Consider the following 25,483-nt stretch of genomic DNA (forward strand, 5'->3'; position numbering starts at 1 on the left):
ATGCTGGCTGATGGGAGTTGTAGTCCAACAACATCTAGAGGGCCACAGGTCCCCTGCCCGTGTTGAAACGAGGGTTGCCGGACCTCCAGGTCTGAGATGAAGTATCTAGGTTTGCCTGGCCCCTTCCAATGAGGGAGACAGGCACATCACACTAGGGAGGGCATTCCACACATGAGGAACTGACACCAAGAAAGGTCCTGTTACACGTCAGCACCAACCAAGCAGCATCCAGTGGTGCCACCACCAACAAGGTCTCCCAGGCTGCTCAAAATAGTTGATATTGGGAGATGTGCTCTTTTAGGTACTTGGGTCCCAAGCCATTTAGGACTTGGAGGGGTCCGACTTTCCCTTTCCCCAATTAACCTCCATCTTCAGGACCTGCCCCATGAAATCACTGGGGAATGACTCCATGACATCATCAGGGGCTTTCCTCCCAGTGACATCCCCAGGGGCTACCCCTAGATCTCAGTTTTGGACCCTGAAAACTGAGTCTGGGATGCTCCTGACCTGGGAATCTTAGCTGCAACAACTGTTCCTGTTCACTCAATCACTTGATGGCTGAACAATACTGCAACCTTGAAATTGTAGGCTGTGATGTGATGTGACTATTTTGAATGTGCTTGTTTTATTTCTAATTATATTGTTTTGCTATATTCTTTTTTGCTGTCCTAAGCTCCTTTGGGTGGAAGGGCGACATAGGAAATTGATACACCATAATAATTAAGATTCAGCTGCCGGTCCAGTCAGCATCTGCCCATGGAATGCAGAGGGGGCGCCATTTTGTCCTTCACCTCATGCTGCAAAACATCTTGGATCAGCCCTGAGCTTCCCAGTAGCATCTTGGCTGGTCTCTGTTGGATGTTGGCTATCAGACTAGATGGACCTTTGGTCTGATCCAGCAGGGTTCTCCTCCTGCTCTCCTCTTTCAGAAAGGGAAAGATGAGCAGTAGTTCTCAAGATATTCCCTTTGAATTAAACTCACTGACCTATGAAGTGTTTACTGTTTTACTGTAAGCAAACAGCCATCTGGTCTGAGTTAATGATGAACAAGGGAGTTCGAGCAAAGCAATATTTCATGCAAAGGTATTTTATAGCAGGCATATCATAAACATTACACAGTTGGGAAAACAGTTGATGCTTGAACCATCGAGCGGAACAACAGCGAAACGAAAGCGTCCCATTACTGGGAGGTACCACTGGCATGCATTTCTCAACATACTCAATAGAGTCCAGGTTGTCTATTCTTCGGGTTGCCAAAAGAGGAAAATCTGGGCAGGATCCAAGGAACTGCAGATGGAGCATCTGCTTGTGGAAGAGAACTTCTCCCCTATCCTCTTGGACCTCCCCTCCCAATACAAGCTCTCCGAAAAACTACTCTTAACCAGGATACATTTACTCTTCAAGTCTTGGTGAGCAGTGGCACAGTTTCAGCAGAGTTGAAACAAGAAATCCCGACGACTGGACGTCAATCTATCTTTGTAAACCACGTGATTGTTTTTATGTATTTTAAACATTTTAATATTGTTTTGCTGTTTTATTGTTCGCCATTCTGGGCTCCTTCGGGAGGAAGAGCAGGATAGCGATGGAATAAATACTGGTGATAACGGGATTACTGGTGAACTCTGAAAGAAATTAAGACCACAGTCACTTTAAAGGAGACTATCCTTTATGCCAAACGTTGAGAACCTTTTTTGGGCCTGGAAGGCCAGATCTTTATCCTCACCCTGTGAACCAACTTTGACAGGTGGGGCCATGGCAAGAAATAATGACCAAGCCTTGGTCCTGCATATCTGAAGGAGCATCTCCACCCCCATCGTTCTACCCAGACACTGAGGTCCAGGACCAAGGGCCTTCTGGTGGTTCCCTCACTGCAAGAAACCAAGTTACAGGGAACCAGGCAGAGGGCCTTTTCGGTAGTGGCACCCACCCTGTGGAACGCCCTCCCACCAAATGTCAAAGAGAAAAACAACTACCAGACTTTTAGAAGACATCTGAAGGCAGCCCTGTTTAGGGAAGCTTTTAATGTTTAATAGGTTATTGCATTTTAATATTCTGTTGGAAGCCACCCAGAGTGGCTGGGGAAACCCAGCCAGATGGGCAGGGTATAAATAATGAATTATTATTATTATTATTATTATTATTATTATTATTATTCAACTCCCCACACAACAGCTGGTGCACAAGTTGCCCAGTCCTGCTTTCTGTGAAGTTCAGGTGTGCAAAAGAGTTTTCTGCAGGGAAATCTCTCACGCACCTGGATCCTGCATTATGTCTGCCTGTTCCACACCGGATGTCATATATGAAGTCAGGTGTGGGGCAGGTGGACATGGTTTGGGGAAATTGGCATTGCAGGCCAAATAAGGAGGCAAGGCAGTCCAGATTTGACCCATGGGTTGGAGGTTCCCGACCCCTGCTTTTCCACACAGCCAGTGACAGTCAGGGGTGGAAGCAGCTGTCATTTTTGGTATCGGTGTTTCCAATTTTCCAACCATCAGCATTTTGGTCACATTTCCCCTAATTTTGCTTGCAAAAATGTCTATATTATACCCTGAAACATAGTGGGGCTGTGTTTCAATTCACATAATCTTTGGGGAGGTTTCTCGCCCCATCAGAGGCAAGCATGCTTGATCACCGTCTTCCCCCACTTTAGTGAGATGTGTTGTATTTCTGCTTAAATTACAGTAATTAGTTCTAAATCTGCATATCTACATATAAATTAGCATGTGCAGATTTTATGCAAATCGGTGTCACCTCCTCCTCATCCTTCCCCACCCCCTGTTTACACTTTCTCTTGTTTTTGCCAATCCATAAATGGGCACCCTAGCTGCAGCTAACCCCCTGGAAGTAGCTACCACTTATTAGCCATATGTGGTGGAGACATAATAACCACCGACGTCATTGGATTTCAAAGAAGGTTAGACAAAATAGTGGCCCTGGTGGATATGTTGTACCTCACTGTCTGAGGCAGTGTGTTTCTGAGTACAGTGGTACCTTGGTTCTCAAACGCCTTGGTACTCAAGCAACTTAGAACCCAAACACAGCAAACCTGGAAGTAAGTGTTCTGGTTTGCGAACTTTCTTCGGAAGCCGAACGTGCTCCGTTTTGAGTGCCACACTTCCGTTTTGAGTGTTACACTGAGGTCTGTCTGCTTTTGCTATTTATTTTGCATTTTTGTTTTTGCAGCACTTTTTGGGGTGACTGTGTGGAACCCAATTCAGCCACTGATCGAATGATTATTTGACTGCAGTACATCATTTATTGCTTTCATTTTATAGATCAATGGTCTTGTTAGTAAAATTCATATTAAATTGCTGTTTTAGGGGTTGTTTTTAAAAGTCTGGAATGGATTAATCCATTTTGCATTACTCTCTATGGGAAAGCACATCCTGGTTTTGGAATGCTTTGGTTTTGGAACGGACTTCTGGAACGGACTAAGTTTGAGAACCAAGGTACCACTGCAGTAGTTGCTGGGAATCACAAGTGGGAAAATGCTGCTGAGCTCGGGTCCTGCTTATGGGCTTCCACTGGGCATCAAGAGGACCATGGTGAGAACAGGATGCTAGGCTCTTCTTGTGTTCTCCTGAGCTATGTTCTTACATAGCTGGCAGTCTAGATTGAGCCTGGTGCTATTCTAAAATCAAATCACCTATTCCAAAATTTATTCTAAAATCAAAATAAAGTCAGGCCTATTCTAAAATCAAATGGGACCTACATTTGCTCTCTCTATGCATTCTGCGGTTTTCGTGTTGGTTCCATTTTACATTTCCAACTTTGAGTCTCCAGGCAACTCTCTAAAACAACTCTTCTGTATCATATTGCATTTTTCTTGGCTTTAAACTCACCGTTGGGTAGAGAGGTGGGTACATTCTAAAGGAGTCACTCATCTACCTAATGACATTCTAATTTTGCCCAAATTGGAGTGCAATATAAAATTTGGAAGTGAGAGTCATTTGGGCAAGCCTCACAAATTCATCATTCTTCTCTTCTCTGCTTGTTTAATGGCAACAGCTTGTGTGCAAGGGAAGGAGAGAACTAATGACTTCGCAATGGCATGCAGGCCACAGCGAAAATAGAAAGTTGGATGAAATCTTAAAGGGACCCCTGACCATTAGGTCCAGTCGTGACCGACTCTGGGGTTGTGGCGCTCATCTCGCTTTATTGGCCAAGGGAGCCGGTGTACAGCTTCCGGGTCATGTGGCCAGCATGACTAAGCCACTTCTGATGAACCAGAGCAGCACACGGAAACACCATTTACCTTCCCGCCAGAGCGGTACCTATTTATCTACTTGCACTTTGATGTGCTTTCGAACTGCTAGGTTGGCAGGAGCAGGGACCGAGCAATGGGAGCTCACCCTGTTGCAGGGATTCGAACCGCCGACCTTCTGATCAGCAAGTCCTAGGCTCTGTGGTTTAACCCACAGCACCACCTGCATCCCTAGCCGCATCTTAGCCAGGGTTAAAATCAACAGGTACCTGCCAATATTAATGCAAGGAGCTTCATCGACTGCCATTCTTTCACCTGGATATGGGCCTCAGATGTGCATATTAGATGCGCTGGTGGACTCAACTGCTCTCACAGACAGGAAATGTTGGGGTATTTTTATATCTTGTGTGTGAGTTTTACAGAGACATGTGGTTCCTTGCTTTGGGGAACAGGATGCTTAATTAGAAGGAGTAGGAACCATCTGACGAGACGGGTCATTGGTTTGATCCAGTAGGACTATCCTTATGTTCTCAAGACTGGATCAAGCCTAAATAAAGGGAACCCACATTGTTCAGCAGCACATCCAGCATGAAGAGCTGATGACATATGTAACTGTTATGAGGTTTGAATTTAGATGGAGGAAAAAGGGGAACAGGAGGAACATGTTGGTCTTCCATCATATTTTCCCTCATGCCTCTTTCAACACCAAACGCTCCGTTGTTTCAACCCCAAGTGCTTTTGCCTGGTTGGAATGTGTCCTTGAATTCTGCTAATGCCTTTTGCTTGTCTGAATGGAGGATAGATAACACCGGTCCTAAAAGATCATCATTGGCTCCCAGTATGTTTCCGAGCACAATTCAAAGTGTTGGTGCTGGCTTAAAAAAAAAAAAAAAAAAAAAAAACTATTAAGGATTTTCTTGTTTTACAGAAGTGTAGTGCCTCGTATTTTTTTTCTCCATGTAACATTTTTACAAATCCGTTTCATTTGTTGAGGCATTAGGGGGAGAAGAAGAAAAAAGAAAAGAAAAAAGAAAGGGGGGGTGGAGAGAGGGAAGATGGATGGGGGTGGGGTCGGGTGGCGGTGTTTCTATTATGTTTAATGTATGTAGAGTTTGGTGTCAGCGTTGCTTGTGTTGTTCACTTGTGTTCCTTTGGTGGTGAGAGAGGTTGGGGTTGGCCTAGGGTGTGATTGTTTGCTTGTGATTGGCTGTGGTGATCTTTGTTTTCATGTGTGAGTGAGGTGGGTGGGTGTTTTGGATCAGGTTAGCCATTTTGGTGCTGGCTTTTAAAGCCCTAAATGGCCTCGGCCCAGTAGACCTGAAGGAGCGACTCCACCCCGATCGTTCAGCCTGGACACAGAGGTCCAGCTCTGAGGACCTTCTGGCAGTTCCCTCATTGTGAAAAGCGAGGTTACAGAGAACCAGGCAAAGGGCCTTCTTGGTACCGGCGCCCGCCCTGTGGAACGCCCTCCCATCAGATGTCAAGGAAATAAACAATTACAGTGGTACCTCAGGTTACATACACTTCAGGTTACATACGCTTCAGGTTACAGACTCTGCTAACCCAGAAATAGTGCTTCAGGTTAAGAACTTTGCTTCAGGATAAGAACAGAAATTGTGCTCCAGCGGCGCGGCAGCAGCAGGAGGCACCATTAGCTAAAGTGTGCTTCAGGTTAAGAACAGTTTCAAGTTAAGAACAGACCTCTGGAATGAATTAAATACTTAATCCAAGGTACCGCTGTACCTGACTTTTAGAAGACATCTGAAGGTTTAGGGAAGCTTTTAATGTCTGATGTATTATCATGTCTTTAATATTATGTTGGGAGCTGCCCAGAGTGGCTGGAGAGGCCCAGCCAGATGAGTGGGGTATAAGTAATAAATTATTGTGTGTATTATTATGTGTAGAAGTTAGCAGTCTACAAAATGGTGAAATTTACCTTGGTTGTTCAGCCCTGTTTTACCTCTGGCACCACCCACCACTTGACATGTGGCCTTCAGGAGGGAAGGTGTCCCTCAGATTCCCCACCTCTGATCTACCTGCTCCTCATCCTCCGCCACCACCACCTGCTCCTCAAATCAACTCTTTTCCTAAACTGAAATGTAAAGATTTTCACATTGTCCTCGGGGAGCATTCCTTGATTGTAGCTAATTGTGAGCATTTTCTTTGGCTTTTTAAAAGGAAAAGGAAAATACTCATCTGCACAGTGGTGGAGGAAAATCCTCTGAACGCACATTCAAAAAGCAAGCGAGAAATGCTGAACGTGAAATAAATCCCACACGGTTGGGTTTTATAGCAGTTGACCTAATAGACTGTTTAGACTCTGCAAAATGCTTGTACTTTTTCATGTAAATCTACGGTAACATGGATTATTGGCCAAAGGGACTCGGTGAAATCCTCTGGGTATTGCTAAGATCTATCATGTCCTTGAGTATTTAGGAACTCTTTCCCACACAGATCAATGCATAATTGCCTGCAAGCGCTTCAGCAGAGCTATTGCTATATACTGTGTTATGGTGTGTGTCATTTTGCCCCATAGGCTACTACATTATCACATTTCTTGTGAATTTTTGAAGCAAGAGGATTAGCTTGCTGAATTTTGCTTGGCTAAAGAATATATGTAGTTTTGATTTATTTCTTGGCAATTGTTTGCAGGGCACAGGGGGGTTTTTTTGGGGGGAGACCCTTTTTTGCAGATGTGGGAGTCATCTCAGCTTCAGGTTAGTGAGTGAGGCGAATCCTCATGAGATTTGCATTTCTGCAATACTTCCAACTTCTGCATAAAACCGTTCTGCGTACTCACAAGTAGCTCAAATCTCTTGATGCCAAACTAACTATATTTGAAGTGTTGTTCCTTAGCAATGATACAACCCTAAAGGGCTTTATCTGAAGGTTGCTACCAATAATAATAATAATAATAATTTATTATTTATACCCCGCCCATCTAGCTGAGTTTCCTCAGCTACTCTGGGCAGCTCCCAATCGAGTGTTAAAAACAATACAGCATTAAATATTAAAAACTTCCCTAAACAGGGCTGCCTTCAGTTGTCTTTTAAAGATAAGATAGCTGCTTATTTCCTTGACATCTGATGGGAGGGCGTTCAACAGGGCGGGCGCCACTACCGAGAAGGCCCTCTGCCTGGTTCCCTGTAACTTCACTTCTCGCAGGGAGGGAACCCCCAGAAGGCCCTCGTAGCTGGACCTCAGTGTCCAGGCTGAACAATAGGGGTGGAGATGCTCCTTCAGCTATACTGGACAGAGGCCGTTTAGGGCTTCCAAGGCCAGTACCAACATTTTGAATTGTGCTCGTAAACGTACTGGGAGCCAATGCAGAACTCTCAGGACCAGTGTTATGTGGTCCCGGCAGCCACTCCCAGTCACCAGTCTAACTGCCACATTCTGGATTAATTGCAGTTTCCGGGTCACCATCAAAGGTAGCCCCACGTACAGCACATTGCAGTAGTCCAAGCGGGAGATAACTAGAGCATGCACCACTCTGGTGAGACAGTCCACAAATATGTCTAACAATTACAGTAATCAGAAAGGGAGGTGAAGATAGCAATAGCCTCAGACAGAGTCTTCTCAGTAATAGCACCCTATTTGTGGAGCTCCGGAATATAAGAAGAGCTATATCCTGCAGATGTTTTGGTCTTCAGCAACTACCATCAACCTCAGCCAGAAAGGGCAGTGGTTAGGGATTATGGGAATCCAAAATATCTGGTGGGCAGCACAGTGAGCCTGGGGTAGAGAGAAAGAGACTTGAGGAAACCAGTGTAAAGCCTGGCTTACACATGCAGCAATGGAAACTGAAATAATTTTCATGTGGCCAAATGGACTATGTTCTTTAACTTTGGGTCCCCAGATGTTGGTTGAACTACAACTCCCATCATCCCCAGCCAACTTAGTCAATGGTTGGAGAGGATGAAGAACATCTGCTGACCCGAGATTGAAGAACACTGGACTATACCACTCCAGACTGCACATAGGTGGTGTTACTTTATTTCTGTTCCCCAACAAGTAGAAAACTAGTGAATAATAGTTCTATTTTCGTAGGGAGAACTTTTGTTCAACATAGAGAGGTTAGGCAGTAGAGGAAAATGCAACAGGTGGGGGCAATGGAACTGTTGGCTTAAGTCTGGTGGACATTGAAGCTATGGGGTCACATCACGTTGGCCATTCTCTCCCCATAGAAATCTCCTAGTTGCTCAAAATTGAACTGTACCAGTACTAGACAGGGTATGCTGTAATATAAGACCTAATGGAAGGGGCAGAAGGCGCCCAAAGGCAAGGGTTTGTTCAATGTTTTGATGCCTAGGACAACCTTTCCTAACCTAGTATCATCCAGATGTTTAGGACCCAGCCAGCATGGCCAAGGATCAGGGATTATGAAAGTTGTAGTCCAACAACATCTGGAATACGCCAGATTGGATAAGACTTGAGTTTCTCACTATTTAGTTGTATATTAAAATTGAAAACAACTGAATTCCATATTTTATAGTATTTAATGGTTGGCATGAGAGTGGATAGCATTTTACAGATAACACATGGTGATATATTAGTATCTAAAACTGACAGCCTATTGGATTCCTGTTGTCAAGACTGCCAAACTGAAAAGCATTTGAATTCTGAATTTTGGGGGCAGACATTCTCACATTTTCAACCTTCAGAATGGGTATTCCAGATTTTTCAATGAAGATATGAAAACTGAATTGTTCTGCTTCACTGAATTGTTAATTCAGTGAATATTTTCACTGATCACTGAATTGTTAATGTTTCATTTCATCTCTGCTCCTATCCCTGCCCAACTGTGGAGACAATTTGGAAAGTACAGACCTGGAGGAAGAAACATGATTCAAAAAAACCATATTGCACTGTGACCGCAAACTAGTAATGCCACGCATGATTTGTAGATCACAATAGTCTACACAAGACTATTTTAGGAGGATGCAAGGAGACAACAGTTTGTAGAAAATGTGCAAATATGGGACAAATATGAGACAGTAATAGGAATAAAAAAAACATGATTCCATGTGACTGTATACTAGAAATGGCCTGCACAATTTGTAGTAAACAATAGCCTATACATTATGAATATTTTGGGGGAGCATTCAAGAAGTCAATAGTCTTTAGATATAGACTGACAGGAATGCGCCTGTCATATCAAAAGCCAGGTGGTTTAGCTAGCTTCAAGGGTCAAGAAAAAGAAGAAGTCGTGCTGGTTTCATTTAGAAGATGAAGTCACACCATGCAATGAGAATTCGATTCAGCAGGTTGGAGTATTGCTCTCCAAAACCTCCTTGGCAATCAGCTTTTATTCACAGACTTTTAACCTGCAATGATTCGGGTCAGCTTTTCCTTTACAACATAACAGACTCCCCTACTTGTTCTTTAGACACCGCTCGGCTATTAACTAAGTGTCTCGAGCATCTCTCCGCTGACCTTCAGTTCATCCTAAAAGCCTGAACTAGCAGGAGATGCTGTTGTGGCTCTTTCAGAGGAGAAGGCTCTCTTTCCATGGCAGATCTTGTGATACTGCATTATGGGATGGGTCATAAGCGCTCCTCCTTGGTATTTTGAAGGTCTCTGGTTTGTTCTTTGGCATTTAAAGCCACAAGGTATCTAAAACAGAAGGGCTAATAAGAATGTCTAGATGGACAGAAGAGAGAATACTGAACTAAATTATTCTGGATCCAAATAGGGGGTTTTTCCTGGCATCCTTATGCAGTTTTTAGAATCCAACCTGGAAAAGTACAGTGGTACCTCAGGTTAAATACTTAATTCGTTCCGGAGGTCCGTACTTAACCTGAAACTGTTCTTAACCTGAAGCACCACTTTAGCTAATGGGGCCTCCTGCTGCCACCGCGCCACTGGAGCACGATTTCTGTTCTCATCCTGAAGCAAAGTTCTTAACCTGAAGCACTATTTCTGGGTTAGTGGAGTCTGTAACCTGAAGCGTATGTAACCTGAAGCGTATGTAACCTGAGGTACCACTGTATCTGTAAGGAGCACTGGGAAAATTACAGTTCCCATTGCTCCTGGTACCTGCCTTGCCAAGGGACAGGGACAGGGAGATCTTAATCTCTTCCAACCATAGAGGCAGAGCAGAGCCATTGTGACTAATAATAATAATAATAATAATAATAATAATAATAATTTTTATTTATACCCCGCCCTCCCTGGCCAAAACCAGGCTCAGAGCGACTGACATCAAATATATAACATATTAACATAAAATCAGGCAATCAATTAAAATACATCCTAAACTCAAATCAGAATCAAAGTGAAATCCAATCAGATGGCAACCCACAGATTAGGGCTGGGGACCTTAAATGCTCACCAGCCTAACTGTTTGTACTGATCTTATATGAGCCTGTGAGAAAAGTTGGGGGGCCACTTTCAGACAAGTTCTTATAAGGAGAGAAGGGGAGCCAGACTGCACCCCGACCAAAGGCCTGGCGGAACAGCTCCATCTTGCAGGCCCTGCAGAAGGATGTCAGATCCCGCAGGACCCTGGTCTCTTGTGGCAGAGCATTCACCAGGTCGGGGCCATGGCCAAAAAGGCCTTGGCTCTGGTCAAGGCCAGTCTAATCTCCTTGAGGCCCGGGATCTCCAAGATGTTATTATTTGCGGACCATAGCCATTGATAGCCCTCTTCTCCAAGAATTTGTCCCACCCTATTTTAAAACCCTCTAGGTTGTCTACCACCACCGCCTGTGGAATGAAATTCAAAACATTGTGTGAATAAGTAGTTTCTTTCTTCTGTCCTGAATCTTCCAACATTCAGCTTCAGATCTTTATTTTCTTTCTCTGGCTACAATGCCCTATCTCTGGAAAGAGTTATTTAGTACCACTGCAACTTGTACTGGCAGATCTTCTTTTTTTATATAACAGTGCAAAACCTTTCCTTAACAGCATACCATCTTTTCTTTAAAAAAAACACACACCAGAAGTCCCTCTTTTGTCAATTTCCCTCCATTTTTTAATTGGCTTGGAAGTTAATTGCAGGCAGGATGAGATCTTCAGGTTTATCACGGTTTAATTTAGAATTGCACATGCAGCTGTTGCGAGTGGCAAAGGGAAGCTGAGATCCTCATGGCCCAGAAAAAGGAGAGAAAACCCAACTTGATTGAGAAGCAACATCACCAAAAGTAACAATAATGCATAGTGAGGAGAAAAAGCCATATGTCAGAGTTGCAGAGACTCCAGGATATGTGAGCGAACATAGTGAAAGGATGACTTCATTGGCAAGGAATTACTTAGCAGAGTCGACAACAAATCCAAGAAACAAAAAATTATACCCTAAGGGAGCCAGCATAGTGTATTGGTTAGAAGAAGAAGAAGAGGAGTTTGGATTTGATATCCTGCTTTATCACTACCTGAAGGAGTCTCAAAGCGGCTAACAATCTCCTTTCCCTTCCTCCCCCACAACAAACACTCTGTGAGGTGAGTGGGGCTGAGAGACTTCAAAGAAGTGTGACTAGCTCAAGGTCACCCAGCAGCTGCATGTGGACGAGTGAGGAAGCAAACCCAGTTCACCAGTTAGTAAGTGCTCTTAACCACTACACCACACTGGCTCCAGAGTGCTGGACTAGGACCTCCTCTTCCTTCTTCTTCTTCTTCTTCTTCTTCTTCTTCTTCTTCTTCTTCTTCTTCTTTATGTCGTCCATCAGAATCAGTTGCCCCAGCCACTCTGGGCGACTCCCAACAGAATGTTAAAAACACAATAAAATATCAAACATTAAAAATTTTCCCTAAACAGGGTGACCTGAGGCCAGTCTTAGTTTCTCTGCCTACATCGTAGGGTTGTTGTGAGGATCAAATGGGGAGGAACAGAACCATGAATGTCACCTTGAACTGGGCACAAGGGTTTCTAAGGTGGAGGGTGGCAGTCTTGGTCACTGTTTGGATGCCAAGTGCCATTTTGAATCAGGATGGTGCACTGAAACATGACTTTGGCATAACTTCACCTGTATTTTGTAGCAGATTTGATTGCCATTCAAGGTTTGACTGCCACCAAATGTGGCATGAGAGTTCCCAAGGTAGGGGTCTTCATTGATGTTTGGATGCCAGGCACCATATTATTGAATCTAGATGGAGGACTGAAATGTGACTTTGGCATGATTTTACCCATTTTTTGGCACAATAGGCCCAAACTCACAAATTACACTATCCATTTTTTTTATAAAAAAACACACACCAATACGTTTTGGTTTCTTAAAAATCCTGGGCAGCACCAGGAACACCCTGCTACGGAATTATATCCTAAACCTCTCGCTATGTCAAAACAGTTTTGGATGGCACCAATGGATTCAGTGTACACTTTACAATATGTGTGTTAATTAAATGTTTCCAGCTGACTGAATGGTTTTGTTATAATCTCTACAGACATTTCAGCTCTGCATTCTTAATTGCCGTGTCTCGGGTCAAGTAGATAATAATGCATTTTCTCTAGTGGAAGCAAAGTAAAAGGAAAAGCTGGGGGAGAAAAATGTACCCCTTGATTCTCACTGCTGAGCACAGTACATGTAGAAGCAGAGAAACCCCTGCAATATGATGTCAATATAATGAGCTAATTGTTCCATTCAGAGCTATTTGCCACAAATTAAATACACTCTTAAATTATTTTAATTTCTGCCTCTTCTAATTAGCACAATTTGGTATCTGTTTCATTCGAGCACAGTGGTTGCACAGACTCACTGCTTTCACCTTCAAGTGTGTTTGTTGCAGATGAGATCTTAAGGGACTTCTTGCAATTACAATGGAATTGATTTGATGGCATAATTCTTTGCAAACAACGCCCCCTCCCCACCCAAAATTGACTGAGTTTTCAAAGTATTTCTGGCTCTCAGAAATATTACAGAAAATAACTTTCCTCCATCTTTCATGGGTAAACTAGTGGAAGCCTGTAGGACGCTCACCTTTCCACACCTAACCACCGTAACGACCAATTTAACCTATTTACACATTGTGAACAAATAGGTCAAAAATTCGTACTTGGCCCCCAAGCAACCAAGTGAATCACACTGCAGATCAGGGAAGGAGGGTGGCTGCCACCACAAAGAAGAGAGAGTAAGGAGCAGACAGTTGTTGTTTAGTCGTTTAGTCGTGTCCGACTCTTCGTGACCCCATGGACCAGAGCACGCCAGGCACTCCTGTCTTCCACTGCCTCCTGCAGTTTGGTCAAACTCATGCTGGTAGCTTCAAGAACACTGTCCAACCATCTCGTCCTCTGTCATCCCCTTCTCCTTGTGCCCTCCATCTTTCCCAACATCAGGGTCTTTTCCAGGGAGTCTTCTCATGAGGTGGCCAAAGTATTGGAGCCTCAGCTTCACGATCTGTCCTTCCAGTGAGCACTCAGGGCTGGTTTCCTTCAGAATGGAGAGGTTTGATCTTCTTGCAGTCCACGGGACTCTCAAGAGTCTCCTCCAACACCATAATTCCAAAGCATCAATTCTTTGGCGATCTGCCTTCTTTATGGTCCAGCTCTCACTTTCATACATCACTACTGGGAAAACCATAGCTTTAACTATACGGACCTTTGTTGGCAAGGTGATGTCTCTGCTTTTTAAGATGCTGTCTACAGACTGCCCCTTAAATAGGATGCTAGAACCGGTCGGCCCCCATGCTATGCACAACACAGAAGGGGCTGGCTCTTCCAGCCAGGCAGGCCATAAATGTGTTTCCCCACTTGATGCTGGATGGATCAGAGTGGTAGAATGGGGCATCTCAAAGTCCCATTATTTGTGATCAGTTCCTTTTCAAGCAGGGTTGGAGGAAAGAGTTCATATTTTGAGCTCCCCCCCCCCAAAAAAAAGCCCAGTTTTAAATCTCACACCATCTTTAATCTTGACTGGGGTTTAAGAAGGGCATTTCAACTTAACAGAGAAGGATCCATTTTGAGGGTTTTCTCCACACCAACATTCAGCAGCTGCGGAAAGGGAAATCCCACTGTGATCCTCTGTTTGCAGCAGCCATCTGCTTCAGGCTCCCCTTCCACCCACACAAAAACAGCAGTTGGCACAAAGGAGGCTGTGGAGAAAATCTGATATGGTGGAAAGTGGTTCAGAACCATAAGGCTGTTTGTGAAATGTTCCAGTAAGGTAAACACGCAGATAGTTCATGTGATGGAACCATGCAAACAATTTCAAGCAGCTTGCAAATCTTGTTTAGCAAACAGCTATGATTGTCTCTGAGTACTGGTAGGAAAGAGCCAAGCGGTGAAGGCCGATCCATCGGAATGCAAGAGGTATTGTCCCATCAACCTCATTCTGCCCTCAGCAGGGGAAAGGAATCAGAGAGAATGAGGGTTTGGTCAGCTGCCATGTGTGTGAGAGAGTTTAATCCTATGTTCTTAATCTGTGAAGCTGGGGTTTGGTGTTATGGGACAAAGGTAAGAGCACCTCTTTACCAGCAGAAAGTAATATACAGTGGTACCTCGGGTTAAGAACTTAATTCGTTCTGGAGGTCTGTTCTTAACCTGAAACTGTTCTTAACCTGAGGGACCACTTTAGCTAACAGAGCCTCCCACTGCCGTCACACCGCCAGAGCACGATTTCTGTTCTCATCTTGAAGCAAAGTTCTTAACTACTATTTCTGGGTTAGCGGAGTCTGTAACCTGAAGCGTCGTCTGTAACCCGAGGTACCACAGTAGAAGGAAAAGGGAGAAGGAAGGGGGTGTCAACAGAGGAGATTATCCTATGCATGGAGATGAGATGCTTTCAATGTCCAAATAATTTCTAAGTAGTCAGGTGAAAAGAATCATCTCCTGTGCTTGAGATGGACTTGGAAATAAACATAGAAACAAAGGCTGTAGATCCCATCTTTCTCATAGTGAATGGGTGTTTAAAAAATATTTCCCAATATACCCCCCCCAAAAAAAACCTGTGAACAACAATAGCTGTGTTCAGTAACACAATCTCCACCCCACCAAAATAATTTAAAAAAATGCATTGAGTATGAGTAGTTGGTGGGATAGAATTATTATCTTCTTCTCTAACATATGAAAAGAAAGAAGACCAGGCTTCAGCAAAAGTACCATATTTTTTGCTCTATAAGACTCACTTTTTCCCTCCTAAAAAGTAAGGGGAAATGTGTGTGGGTCTTATGGAGCGAATGCAGGCTGCGCAGCTATCCCAGAAGCCAAAAGAGCAAGAGGGATCGCTGCTTTCACTGCGCAGCGATTCCTCTTGCTGTTCTGGTTTCTGAGATTCAGAATATTTTTTTTCTTGTTTTCCTCCTCCAAAACTAGGTGAGTCTTGTGGTCTGGTGCGTCTTATAGAGTGAAAAATACGGTATCTCTCTGTGTAACACCTACTGCTACGCTTCTAAGGCAGATTAAAAAAGTTTTAAGATGGTGCCGGAAAGAGTTTATCTTTTTTTAAAAAAAAAGTTAGAAAAGTGGCTTGTGGGGGGGGGGGAATTATTCTGTGGTTCAGCTGAAATGGGGGGGGAGAGATTAACATATCTTTTGAGCTCTGCTGGGAAGAGCCTCTGGCTATTGTAACTTCTTGATTTGTAACTGTGGGGGAGAGACATGTCGGTGGCCATATCTTGGTTGAAGGAGTCTGGTGCTCTTTTGTTTTCTTTTAAATCTACAAATGGAACAGGAGGGATGGCAGAGATTTATAGTGAAAGAAGACAATGAATTTACCAGGTGTTCTTGCAACCTGGAACATCTGAGCCTGGCTTTCTGTAACAGTGTCTTGCCTGAGACCTCTCCAGACAGGTTTGAAACTTCCTTCTGAGGTGCAAGCTGTTATAGCAAGAGCTGAAGATATTTTAGGAGTGCTTCAGAACAACCCCCAGCAGGCTAATATATTACAATCTATCAAGAACTTTGATTAGGTTGATTGTGTAAGTCGGTCCTAAAACAGTTAGGGCTTAGAAGAAAGAGGGAGGATTTTTCAGTTGATAGGACAGTGATAAGTAGGATGAGTAGGTTTTAAAGTCTAGATATGTTTAAGGGGGACAACAATTTTGATGTTTGTTGGTGGAAACAAGTCAGAACTCCAATCAATGACTTTTAGAATTGTGTCTTTAGATTAGTTAACAGTCTCGGGCTATGAAGTTTTCCCCATGCAAACTTCAGGTAATGTAATGTAATACAGACACCACTCCTTTATGTCTGCAAGTTTAATCAAGGAGAATTGGGCCAAAAGTTATTTACCCAGAGATTATTCTGCAAGATGCAGTTTCAGTACCGTGGACAGTTCAGTCTGATATAAATCCAAATGTGCTATTTGCATCCTCTACATGAAGATCAAAGTTGCTTGTCATGTGTGCAGTCAGGGGTGCTCCTAAAGTGCACATGTGAAGTCAGACATTATTTATACAGCATTTTGCGGAACCAGGAAAATAGCAGGAGCATCGGGATATATAACAGTGTGCTCCAGATTTGGCTGAATTCTGAACCAAATTGGGCGGAGTACAAAAGATTTCTTCATGTATGTCTTGGCCTACATTTCCTTAATCATTTAGTCAGAAAACCATCAGCCAACAATTACTCCCTTTTTACAAGTTGAGGCTTGGTATTTGGAGGTGCAACAATCACACCCATGCCCCACTGTGCAGGGCTCACCAAGATGATTTAGAAGACTGATGCTCTGCAGGACCTCTATGTATACTGCCTTGCAGAAACCAAAGGTTATGTGAAGGCCCTTTAACCAGCCAGTCACCTCCTCTAGGGGAGTGTAGCCTAACACACTACAGGTCTAGTCAGTCAATATTGAACTTCAACTGGGCTCTAGCTCCTTACAGAGAAAGCTGCTCCTGTAGCAACAAGGTTCCTCGGAACAGTCCCAAGTCCTGAATGTTCCCTGCTTGACATGGACACTGCAGGTGATATGAAAGACATCTGTCCCTTAGAAAGCTGTTACCAGACAGAGTAGACAATACTGAACATGTGCAAAAAAACTAGGAAGCTACCTTATATCAGATAAATCTAGGTGTTTAAGAAGAACCCTGCTTGGAAGACGTTTAGTAGGGCCAATTCTGGGGTGATTTCTAATACTTGCTTAGTTATTTTACATATTTCTCATATGGCTGTTGTCCAGAATAGTTGGATTTTGGGGCACTCCCACCACATGTGGAGGTATGTGCCTGTGGAAGTGCACCCTCTCCAGCATTTTGGTGAGGTTCCTGGGCGTATTAGCGCTAGCTTTCTTGGTGTTAGGTACCACCTGCAGGTGAGTTTCAGAGTGAGTTCTTTTCTTTTTGTTGATATGGATTTAAAGGGGGGTTTAGACCACATTAAGGGATGCGGGTGGTGCTGTAGGTTAAACCACAGAGCCTAGGACTTGCCGATCAAAAGGTCTGCGGTTCGAATCCCCGCGACGGGGTGAGCTCCTGTTGCTCGGTCCCTGCTCCTGCCAACCTAGCAGTTCGAAAGTGCGTCAAAGTGCAAGTAGATAAATAGGTACCACTCCGGCGGGAAGGTAAACGGAGTTTCCGTGCGCTGCTCTGGTTCGCCAGAAGCAGCTTAGTCATGCTGGCCACATGACCTGGAAGCTGTATGCTGGCTCCCTTGGCCAATAAAGCGAGATGAGCGCCACAACCCCAGAGTCGGCCACGACTAGATCTAATGGTCAGGGGTCCCTTTACCTTAGACCACATTCTGGTCCATTGAGTGGGGTTAATAGAAACATCACCACCAGACCCCACCCCACTCATCTTTTCCCCCCTCCACCTCTTTCCCCCTCTTCTTCCTAATGTCTCAACAAATCAAACTGATCTGTAAAAAATGTTACTTGGGGGGAAAAGAGAGAGAGAGAGACATTGTACATACTTTTGTAAACCAAGAAAATCTTTAATAAAAATACAGAAGAAGAAGAAGAATGCTGCTAGATCAGACCAAAGGCCCATCTTGTCCAGAGCATTTCTTACTGTGGCCAACCAGATCTCTCCAATAAGTCCATGAGCAAGGCTTGAAAAAAATAACCATCTCCTATAGCTGTTCCTTAGGGAAGGGTTTTCAGGGGAAGATTTCCTCTGCACATGGATCTTCTAAATCTCAGCTGGAAGGCCTGGCCTCTATACAACTGCCTCCATGTCCTGCCTCTGCACAGTTAGGTCCTTTAACCTCAACAGGTTGCCTACCACCCAATATGGCTCTGAATACCAGTTGCTGGGAGGGCATCACTGCACACAGGTGATGGAGGCTTTCCACAATGGTTAGCCATTGTGACAACATAGTGATAGATCAGATGTGCCTTTGACCTTATCCAGCGAAATGCTTCCTTTGCTCTTCTGAGGTTGCCTTCCGTATCAAAAGGAGGTTTCTGTAAAAAGATTACAAACCTAAGACTTCTTAGAAAAGCAAAAGTAGTTGCAGTTCTTTGGATCTCAGCCAATATTTTGGAGACTCACAAATCATTCTTGAAAGCACCTGTAGGATTCCCCGCCTTTCCTGAGGAAGAGAAAAGTAAAAAGTACCTTTGTTTCCTATTGTGTAGTCTACAAAGGACTGTCAGTTAACAGATTGTTCTTTCCCCTCTTTTGTTCCTACCTGATTATTCAGAAAGACCAGCATGATAAGGAGTTGCCCACTTTGTCATTCTCTTTTATTCCCTGCAGCAAGATTTGGGTAGCTACCATTTCTTTCCCCCTCCCCAGTTCTCCTTTCATTTTACAGCTTATCATTCAACAATCGTACCCCACCCTCCTCTCTCTCTCTCCCTTGCTCTATTTCCCCTTCTTTCGGATGTAGTAACTTGATTTGGCTAAAAGCAGGTTTAAAATGTCATTATTTCCCTCTGTCTACATTGGCTGACATGCACTTTGCTGGAGCATGCAAAGGGGGGCATCAACGGGGTGTCAATCAGAATTTCCTTCCTAAGTCATGGCACCCGTATTTCATGCTCAGCAGAAAGTGGCAACAGTGCAGGTCTTCATTAAGGAGTTTCAGATCAGCTTTTATGTCAGAGGAGAGAAAGAGCCCTCCACCTCTTCTCTCACAGCCCCTCCAGCTGCTAAACACATGGATTTTTCTGCCTGGAGGTGGGAGAGAGGAATCGCCTGGCCATAGCAATTGTTTTGGCTTGGGATTGGCTGAGCAGTGAGAAGAGCCAATTGGACAGAGAATGGATAGAGATGTCTCCAGGAATCTCTATGTTGAAAAACTAAGGAGTGTGTGGGAAACAGGAAATACCGTGGAGCCAGTGTGGTGTAGTGGTTAAAAGCGGTAGACTCGTAATCTGGTGAACCGGGTTCGCATCTCCGCTCCTCCACATGTAGCTGCTGGGTGACCTTGGGCTAGTCACACTTCTTTGAAGTCTCTCAGCCCCACTCACCTCACAGCGTGTTTGTTGTGGGAGAGGAAGGGAAAGGAGAATGTTATCTGCTTTGAGACTCCTTCAGGTAGTGATAAAGCGGGATATCAAATCCAAACTCTTCTTCTTCTTCTTTGCATTTTTATTTTTATTTTTTAGACACACACATATTCTTTAAGGGATGCGGGTGGCGCTGTGGGTTAAACCACAGAGCCTAGGACTTGCCGATCAGCAGGTTGGTGGTTTGAATCCCCGTGACGGGGTGAGCGCCTGTTGCTCGGTCCCTGCTCCTGCCAACCTAGCAGTTCGAAAGCACGTCAAAGTGCAAGTAGATAAATACTTACCTGCGGGAAGGTAAACGGCGTTTCCATGCGCTGCTCTGGTTCACCAGAAGTAGCTTAGTCATGCTGGCCACATGACCCGGAAGCTGTACACCGGCTCCCTCGGCCAATAAAGCGAGATGAGTGCAGCAACCCCAGAGTCGGTCACGACTGGACCTAATGGTCAGGGGTCCCTTTACCTTTACCTTTATATTCTTTAAACTGGTATGGCAGTGCATCAGTTACTCTAATGGACCAGCCTCCAGTGCCTTCTTATGCGTCAAATGGTTCTTTGAACTTATTTTTGCAAACTGCTGACCCAGTTATTGCTGTCACTATCAAATCCCTGGCCCTAGATGATGACTCAGACTCTGAACGTCAAGTTGTGAGGTCAAAGTTCACGTAGTTGCAGAGCACCCAAACTCCTTTCTAGATAAAAGCAGAGGGGCTTCAGTGCAACCATCAGTTGAGGGGAAACCCATTATGGTGGTTCACACAGCCCATGGGCATTCCAAGCCCTGTGAGCCGCCTCACCCATTGATCAAAATCTCATATACACCTGTTTGTTTCAGCTGAATGTTGAGCGCAAGTTTGTTTTGATTCTATATTAAAGGAGAACTCTTTTCAGGCAGTGAAATGCAAGATGACAAAAAGGAGCTTGGGATTCTTGTCAACGGTTGAATTGGTCATGTGATAGCTTTACTGTGCATCAAAGTCTTGTTGAACTCAGGTTCAACATTCTGTCCTGGCCAGCTGGATGTTCTCGCAAACCCTTCCCATAGTTACCTGGTACATGGTGGTATTAACCAGGTTCCTAATGCATATTAGCAACAAAAGGTTCCTTTGCTCTTTAATATCTAGCACTACTGGAAATCTGGCCCTTTTCCTTTTGCTCTCTTAAATATAGAATCTCCCACCCATCTGCCATTGGACAATTGAATTGGTTGCTGCAGACAAATGTTCAAGCCACAACAGCAGGTGGACATTTTTTTTAAAACACACTATAAACGTTCAAAACCAGGCTTTGCAGTTTTCCAAATGCGCTTCAAAGATGTTCTATTGAAACTGTGCCTTCCTATTATTATTTTGACAGACAGAAGAGGGGAACAGAAGACTGAAAGGACTGTAGGAAGCTGCCGCTTTTTTAGAAAGCAGCTTTAATAAAAGGAGTTTATTTCTCTGGAGTTTCTTATTTTCTGGGTTTGGTGGGCATTTAAGAATGCTTCTTTATTGCTCTCTCCTTCCCTATTCGGAGAGATTGGGGCATCAATTGAGGCGAGACAGTCATGGATCACTATAGGTCGGGTTGGATAGCTCCTAGTGATCTCGGGCTTTCAGAGAGTAGAGCATCAGGTGGGGAAACCCTTGAGAAGGCTGAGACCTTCCTAAACAATGGCTACATCTTTCCTGGCGAAGGTAGGGTGCTGCCTGACTTTCCTTCCTGCCTGTTAATTTCATTGTTCCGCAAGGGACAATGACAATTAAGATATTGTATATCGTAAGCAGAGGCATCAATTCTGCAGAATTTAGGATGCTCACAAGCAGCTTGTGAAGTGCACCCAAAATAATTGAAACCCATTCCCATTCTCCATCCCCCAACCCCTCCTGGACATGTGTTTAATCAGGGTCCGTCTGTCCCCCCGGCCACCATAATTAAAGTTTAGTCCTGCCCCCTAACTAATTTGGGACTGGATCTGAGATGGGGCAGGAAGGTCCCTGAGTTGGACAAGGGCAAGTTGTGCTGATTGGGGACCCCCCCAGACTGGAGCCATGCCGAAAAGCAAGGTGGGGATCTTTCTGCAGCTCTGATTTTTGCACACCAAACATGCATCGCAAACTCTTGAGAAGTGTGCGATTCAGCTAGGAGTTGCATTTTGATCTTCAAGCAAATTCAGGAATGGCACATTGGGTAATCCACAGCAAAATGGACTGAACAATTTCCTCCTCCATCCCTATTTATGAAAATAGGCCTTCAGCTGATCTTGAGGGTAGGGACTATTACTGTTTAATGGGGTCAAGGTATGTTAGATATGCTTCTTAGGAAAATATTTCCATGTCTGCCACGCGTGGAGATAAATCGGTGTTCAATAGCACAAATCTCCACGTCTTAGCTGTGCAGATTCCTTGAAGCCAGTTGAAATAGATTGGGGGCGGAGAACACAGGTTTCCAAAGTGTGTGTCTTCAGTCAAACATCCAGTTCACAGACCTACCCAGGGACACTGATTGCAAGAGAGCAGAGCCCTCTTCAGGCCAACCCTTTAAAAGCAGCCAACAGGCACCCTTCACATCAATGATCTCAAATCCCACAGTATCTGAAATTTGAACCCAATTTGCGGGTTCCACTTCAGGCAAATCTCAGCCTGAAATACAAAGCTAACTTGCTGCAAGTCTCTTTGCACATGAGCAGAGGCCTCCATGATAGAGCTTTCCATGCATGTGTGGTGAGGCTTAGTAACTTTTCCAAAATCAGTAGAAACGCTTCAAGACTCATGTAAGTTGGGGTTCCTTGTTGTTTGGGGCTTTATCCTTAACCCAACCCAGACTATCAGACTAGGCCTTGTCCCGTGTGATATTTTTCAGGTACATCCTGCATTTTGGGGTCTCTTGAGGGCAACAGCGAATTCTCATATGAATTCAGATATGGATGGACCCTCTTGAACTAACACGCAGAGCAGAATGTTATCAACTCATTTTCACACTTGCAGCATGTTGTGACACAGTTCTCAGATAGAAAAAGCAAACCGAAGTACATTTAAACATGCATGTATGGAGAGCAAATGCATTTTGAAAGGTTCGTTTGATGAGAAAATGCTTTAGAATCCATATTGAAATGACATTAAATTGTGAATTTTCACACAGTTTGAAACCCCCATGCTCTCAAAGAATAATCATGAGACCAAAGTTTGGGGAAATTGTTATATTTGTTACAAATTATGTTCCTGTGTTTCCAGTTTTGACCAAATTGGGCTAGAGAGGAGCTATAAGGTTAATCGGTCCATATTGGCAAGAGAGAATCAGGCTTTGCCATCACCAGGGCTCACACTCCATCCCTACTTACCTGTTCCATTCTGACAAACAAGCCCATTATGACTCTAGAAAGACAGATTATGCCAAATGCATACTTTTCTCCAACAGCTTTACTCCACACAAATAATAACTTCCCAGTAGTTCTGACCAGTCATGTTACTTAGGATGCCTGCCAACGCAATTGTGTCTTTGTTTGGGTACCATCTGCCACTTCCACCTAATGTCCCAGAAATGAACTTGCTTAACACCTTCTATTGAATCGTTCTGAATACCTTAAGGTTTCATAAGAATTATACATTTTTTTGTTCAACTTCGAGACATTGCCAAGTAAATTGTTGTATTCCATCCTGACAAAGTATAGACCTTTTGAAAATCATTTTATCAACAACACCCTTAGCTCACCTAGCACAGTCAGAGATTTGTATTTATGGGCTCTCCCAACACATGCATCGGGCTGCCCTGACTGGTTACATCTGCTGGCATCCATGCATGAAGCATGGACATCTGTAAGGATGGAGCCTTTGCACAAACAACTGTACCTGTAAAAGATTCCATGCAGCATGCAGCCCTAAATTATCAGTGTTCCAGATCACAGGGAAATTGCAGGGATAGTGTTACATCAGGAGGGCAGCTGCTAGTGGGGAGAACATGTTGGGAGAACACAGAATTAAGCCTTTGAATAAGGTCCCTTGTAATATACAAAAGTTATAGTGCATTTTCCTGAAATGGGGCAGCCGAGTTCATTCACTCAGGACTGCTTTGTTAAGTAAGAATGCTGGAGAGAGAGAGAGAGAGAGAGAGAGAGAGAGAGAGAGAGAGAGTTAGTTAGTTAGTTTACAACAAAAATGAGGCTAGCCTGTTGGCCAGGGGGCAGTTGTCTTTCCACAAGGGCCAACATTGATGCCAAAATCCAGCATTGCCTGAGCTCTGCGAGTGCAGCTTTCTCCCGATTGAAGTGCAGAGTGTTTGAGGACTGGAACATTCGCAGGGAAACCAAAATGCTTGTTTACAAAGCTATTGTACTACCAACCTTACTGTATGCTTGTGAAACATGGACCACTTATGAACGCCATCTCCAACTCTTCAAAAGATTCCATCAATGGTGTCTCCCAAAAAATTTACACATCACTTGGGAAGACAGGCAAACTAATTCCAGTGTACTGGAAGAAGCAAAGATCACCAGTGTCAAAATAATGATACTTTAACATCAACTTTGTTGGACTGGTCATGTTGTGCGGATGCCTGATTATCTGCTTCCAAAGCAACTACTCTATTCCAAACTTAATAATGGAAAGCGTAATGCTGGTGGTCAACAAAAGAGGTTTAAAGACTGTCTCAAGGCAAATTTTTTAAAATGTAGTATAAACACCAACAATTGGGAACACTTGCCTGCGAGTGCTCCGACTGGAGAACAGCCTTTACCAAAGGTGCCATGGGCTTTGAAGACATTTGAACTCAGGATGAAAAGGAGAAATGTGCTAAGAGGAAGGCACCCTTGGCAAATCCACACTAGGATCAACTCCCACCCGGGAACCAATGTCCCCACTGTGGAGGACGTGTGGATCCAGAATTGGCCTCCACAGTCACTTACAGACTCATTGTTAAAACCCTGTTTATGGAAGACAATCTTACTCGGCTATGAGTGATCACCAAAGAAAGTAGAAGACAGACAGAACACATCCCAGGCAATGATGTAGGACAGAGTGCAGCAGAAATGAGACCAAAAAACCAGAATAAATGAGTGTCCAAACTCCAATGGTTCACTGAGGTACTGCATGAAACTCTGGGGAGAGCTTAATGATAGAAATGTTGAGAAATATCAAACTGTGGTTAAAGGCACAAGAGCAATTCACAGGGGAGGCTTTTCCTGGTCAGCTGGCAATCCTAGCTTAAAGAGTAGGAGCACACAGCAAATGATGGAGTAATAGAAATTGACTATTTAAGCGAAGCAAAATGTTAAGACTGATAGCCCAGTTTCTTATATTGGGAATCTCTCTCATTTTTGTAATTCTCATACCAAATGCCCACAAAACACTACGAAATATTGAGGAACCCCCTTTTTCTCAAATCACGCAAAAGGTGCCCTTGCAGGAAAATAATTGCTGCTATTCTTCTGAAATTTGACAGGATTCATCCCCTCAGAAGAACCTAGCCTGCAAATATAATCCAATTCTGCCTCCAAAATAAAAGAGTTAAGGAATTTTCTTTTTCCTCTCTCAGGGGGATCACTTTAGAAGTAACCAACACATAACCCCCAAACAAATGCTTTATACATTCTGGAAGAGCTAGTATGCCTGTGAATTTTATTCACTCTTATAAAGAGAGAGAGGTTGTCACTTTTTTTGTTTGTTTGTTTCCAAATAGATGAAGGGGGGAGGGCTAAGTAGACTTGGACAGCCAACAAAGTGCCTAGGAACTGAAGCAGGCTGTTTTCCAATGTGCTAAACTGAATTTCAAACAAAATCTCATAGTCAAGGCACAACACTAGCATGTACACACCAGGAAGTCAACGGTTCAAAGACAGGTTCATAGGAAAGCTGGGGAGAATTGGTGGTTGTGGGATAGGTTGAACCATACCAAAGTGATCACACAACCACTTTGCCATGCACGCATATCTACACAACTCACACTCTCAAAAGACTTGTGTGCACATATGTGTGTAAACTAG

The 25,483-nt window shown here is 43.9% G+C and overlaps 1 long non-coding RNA gene across 2 annotated transcripts in view; it reads right to left on the reverse strand.

The window, feature by feature from the left end:
- Positions 1-1,126: 1,126 nt before the first annotated feature.
- The window catches only part of LOC308475483, a 77,712-nt gene continuing 53,355 nt past the window's right edge, over positions 1,127-25,483 (reverse strand). For both annotated transcript variants that reach the window (XR_013985248.1, XR_013985249.1), the window contains one exon: positions 1,127-1,622. This is a non-coding gene — a long non-coding RNA (uncharacterized lncRNA). The remainder of the gene's footprint in view (positions 1,623-25,483) is intronic.

Source organism: Podarcis pityusensis, assembly GCF_964106645.2.
Source record: "Podarcis pityusensis genome assembly, chromosome: 4".
Taxonomy (NCBI): Eukaryota; Metazoa; Chordata; class Lepidosauria; order Squamata; family Lacertidae; genus Podarcis; species Podarcis pityusensis.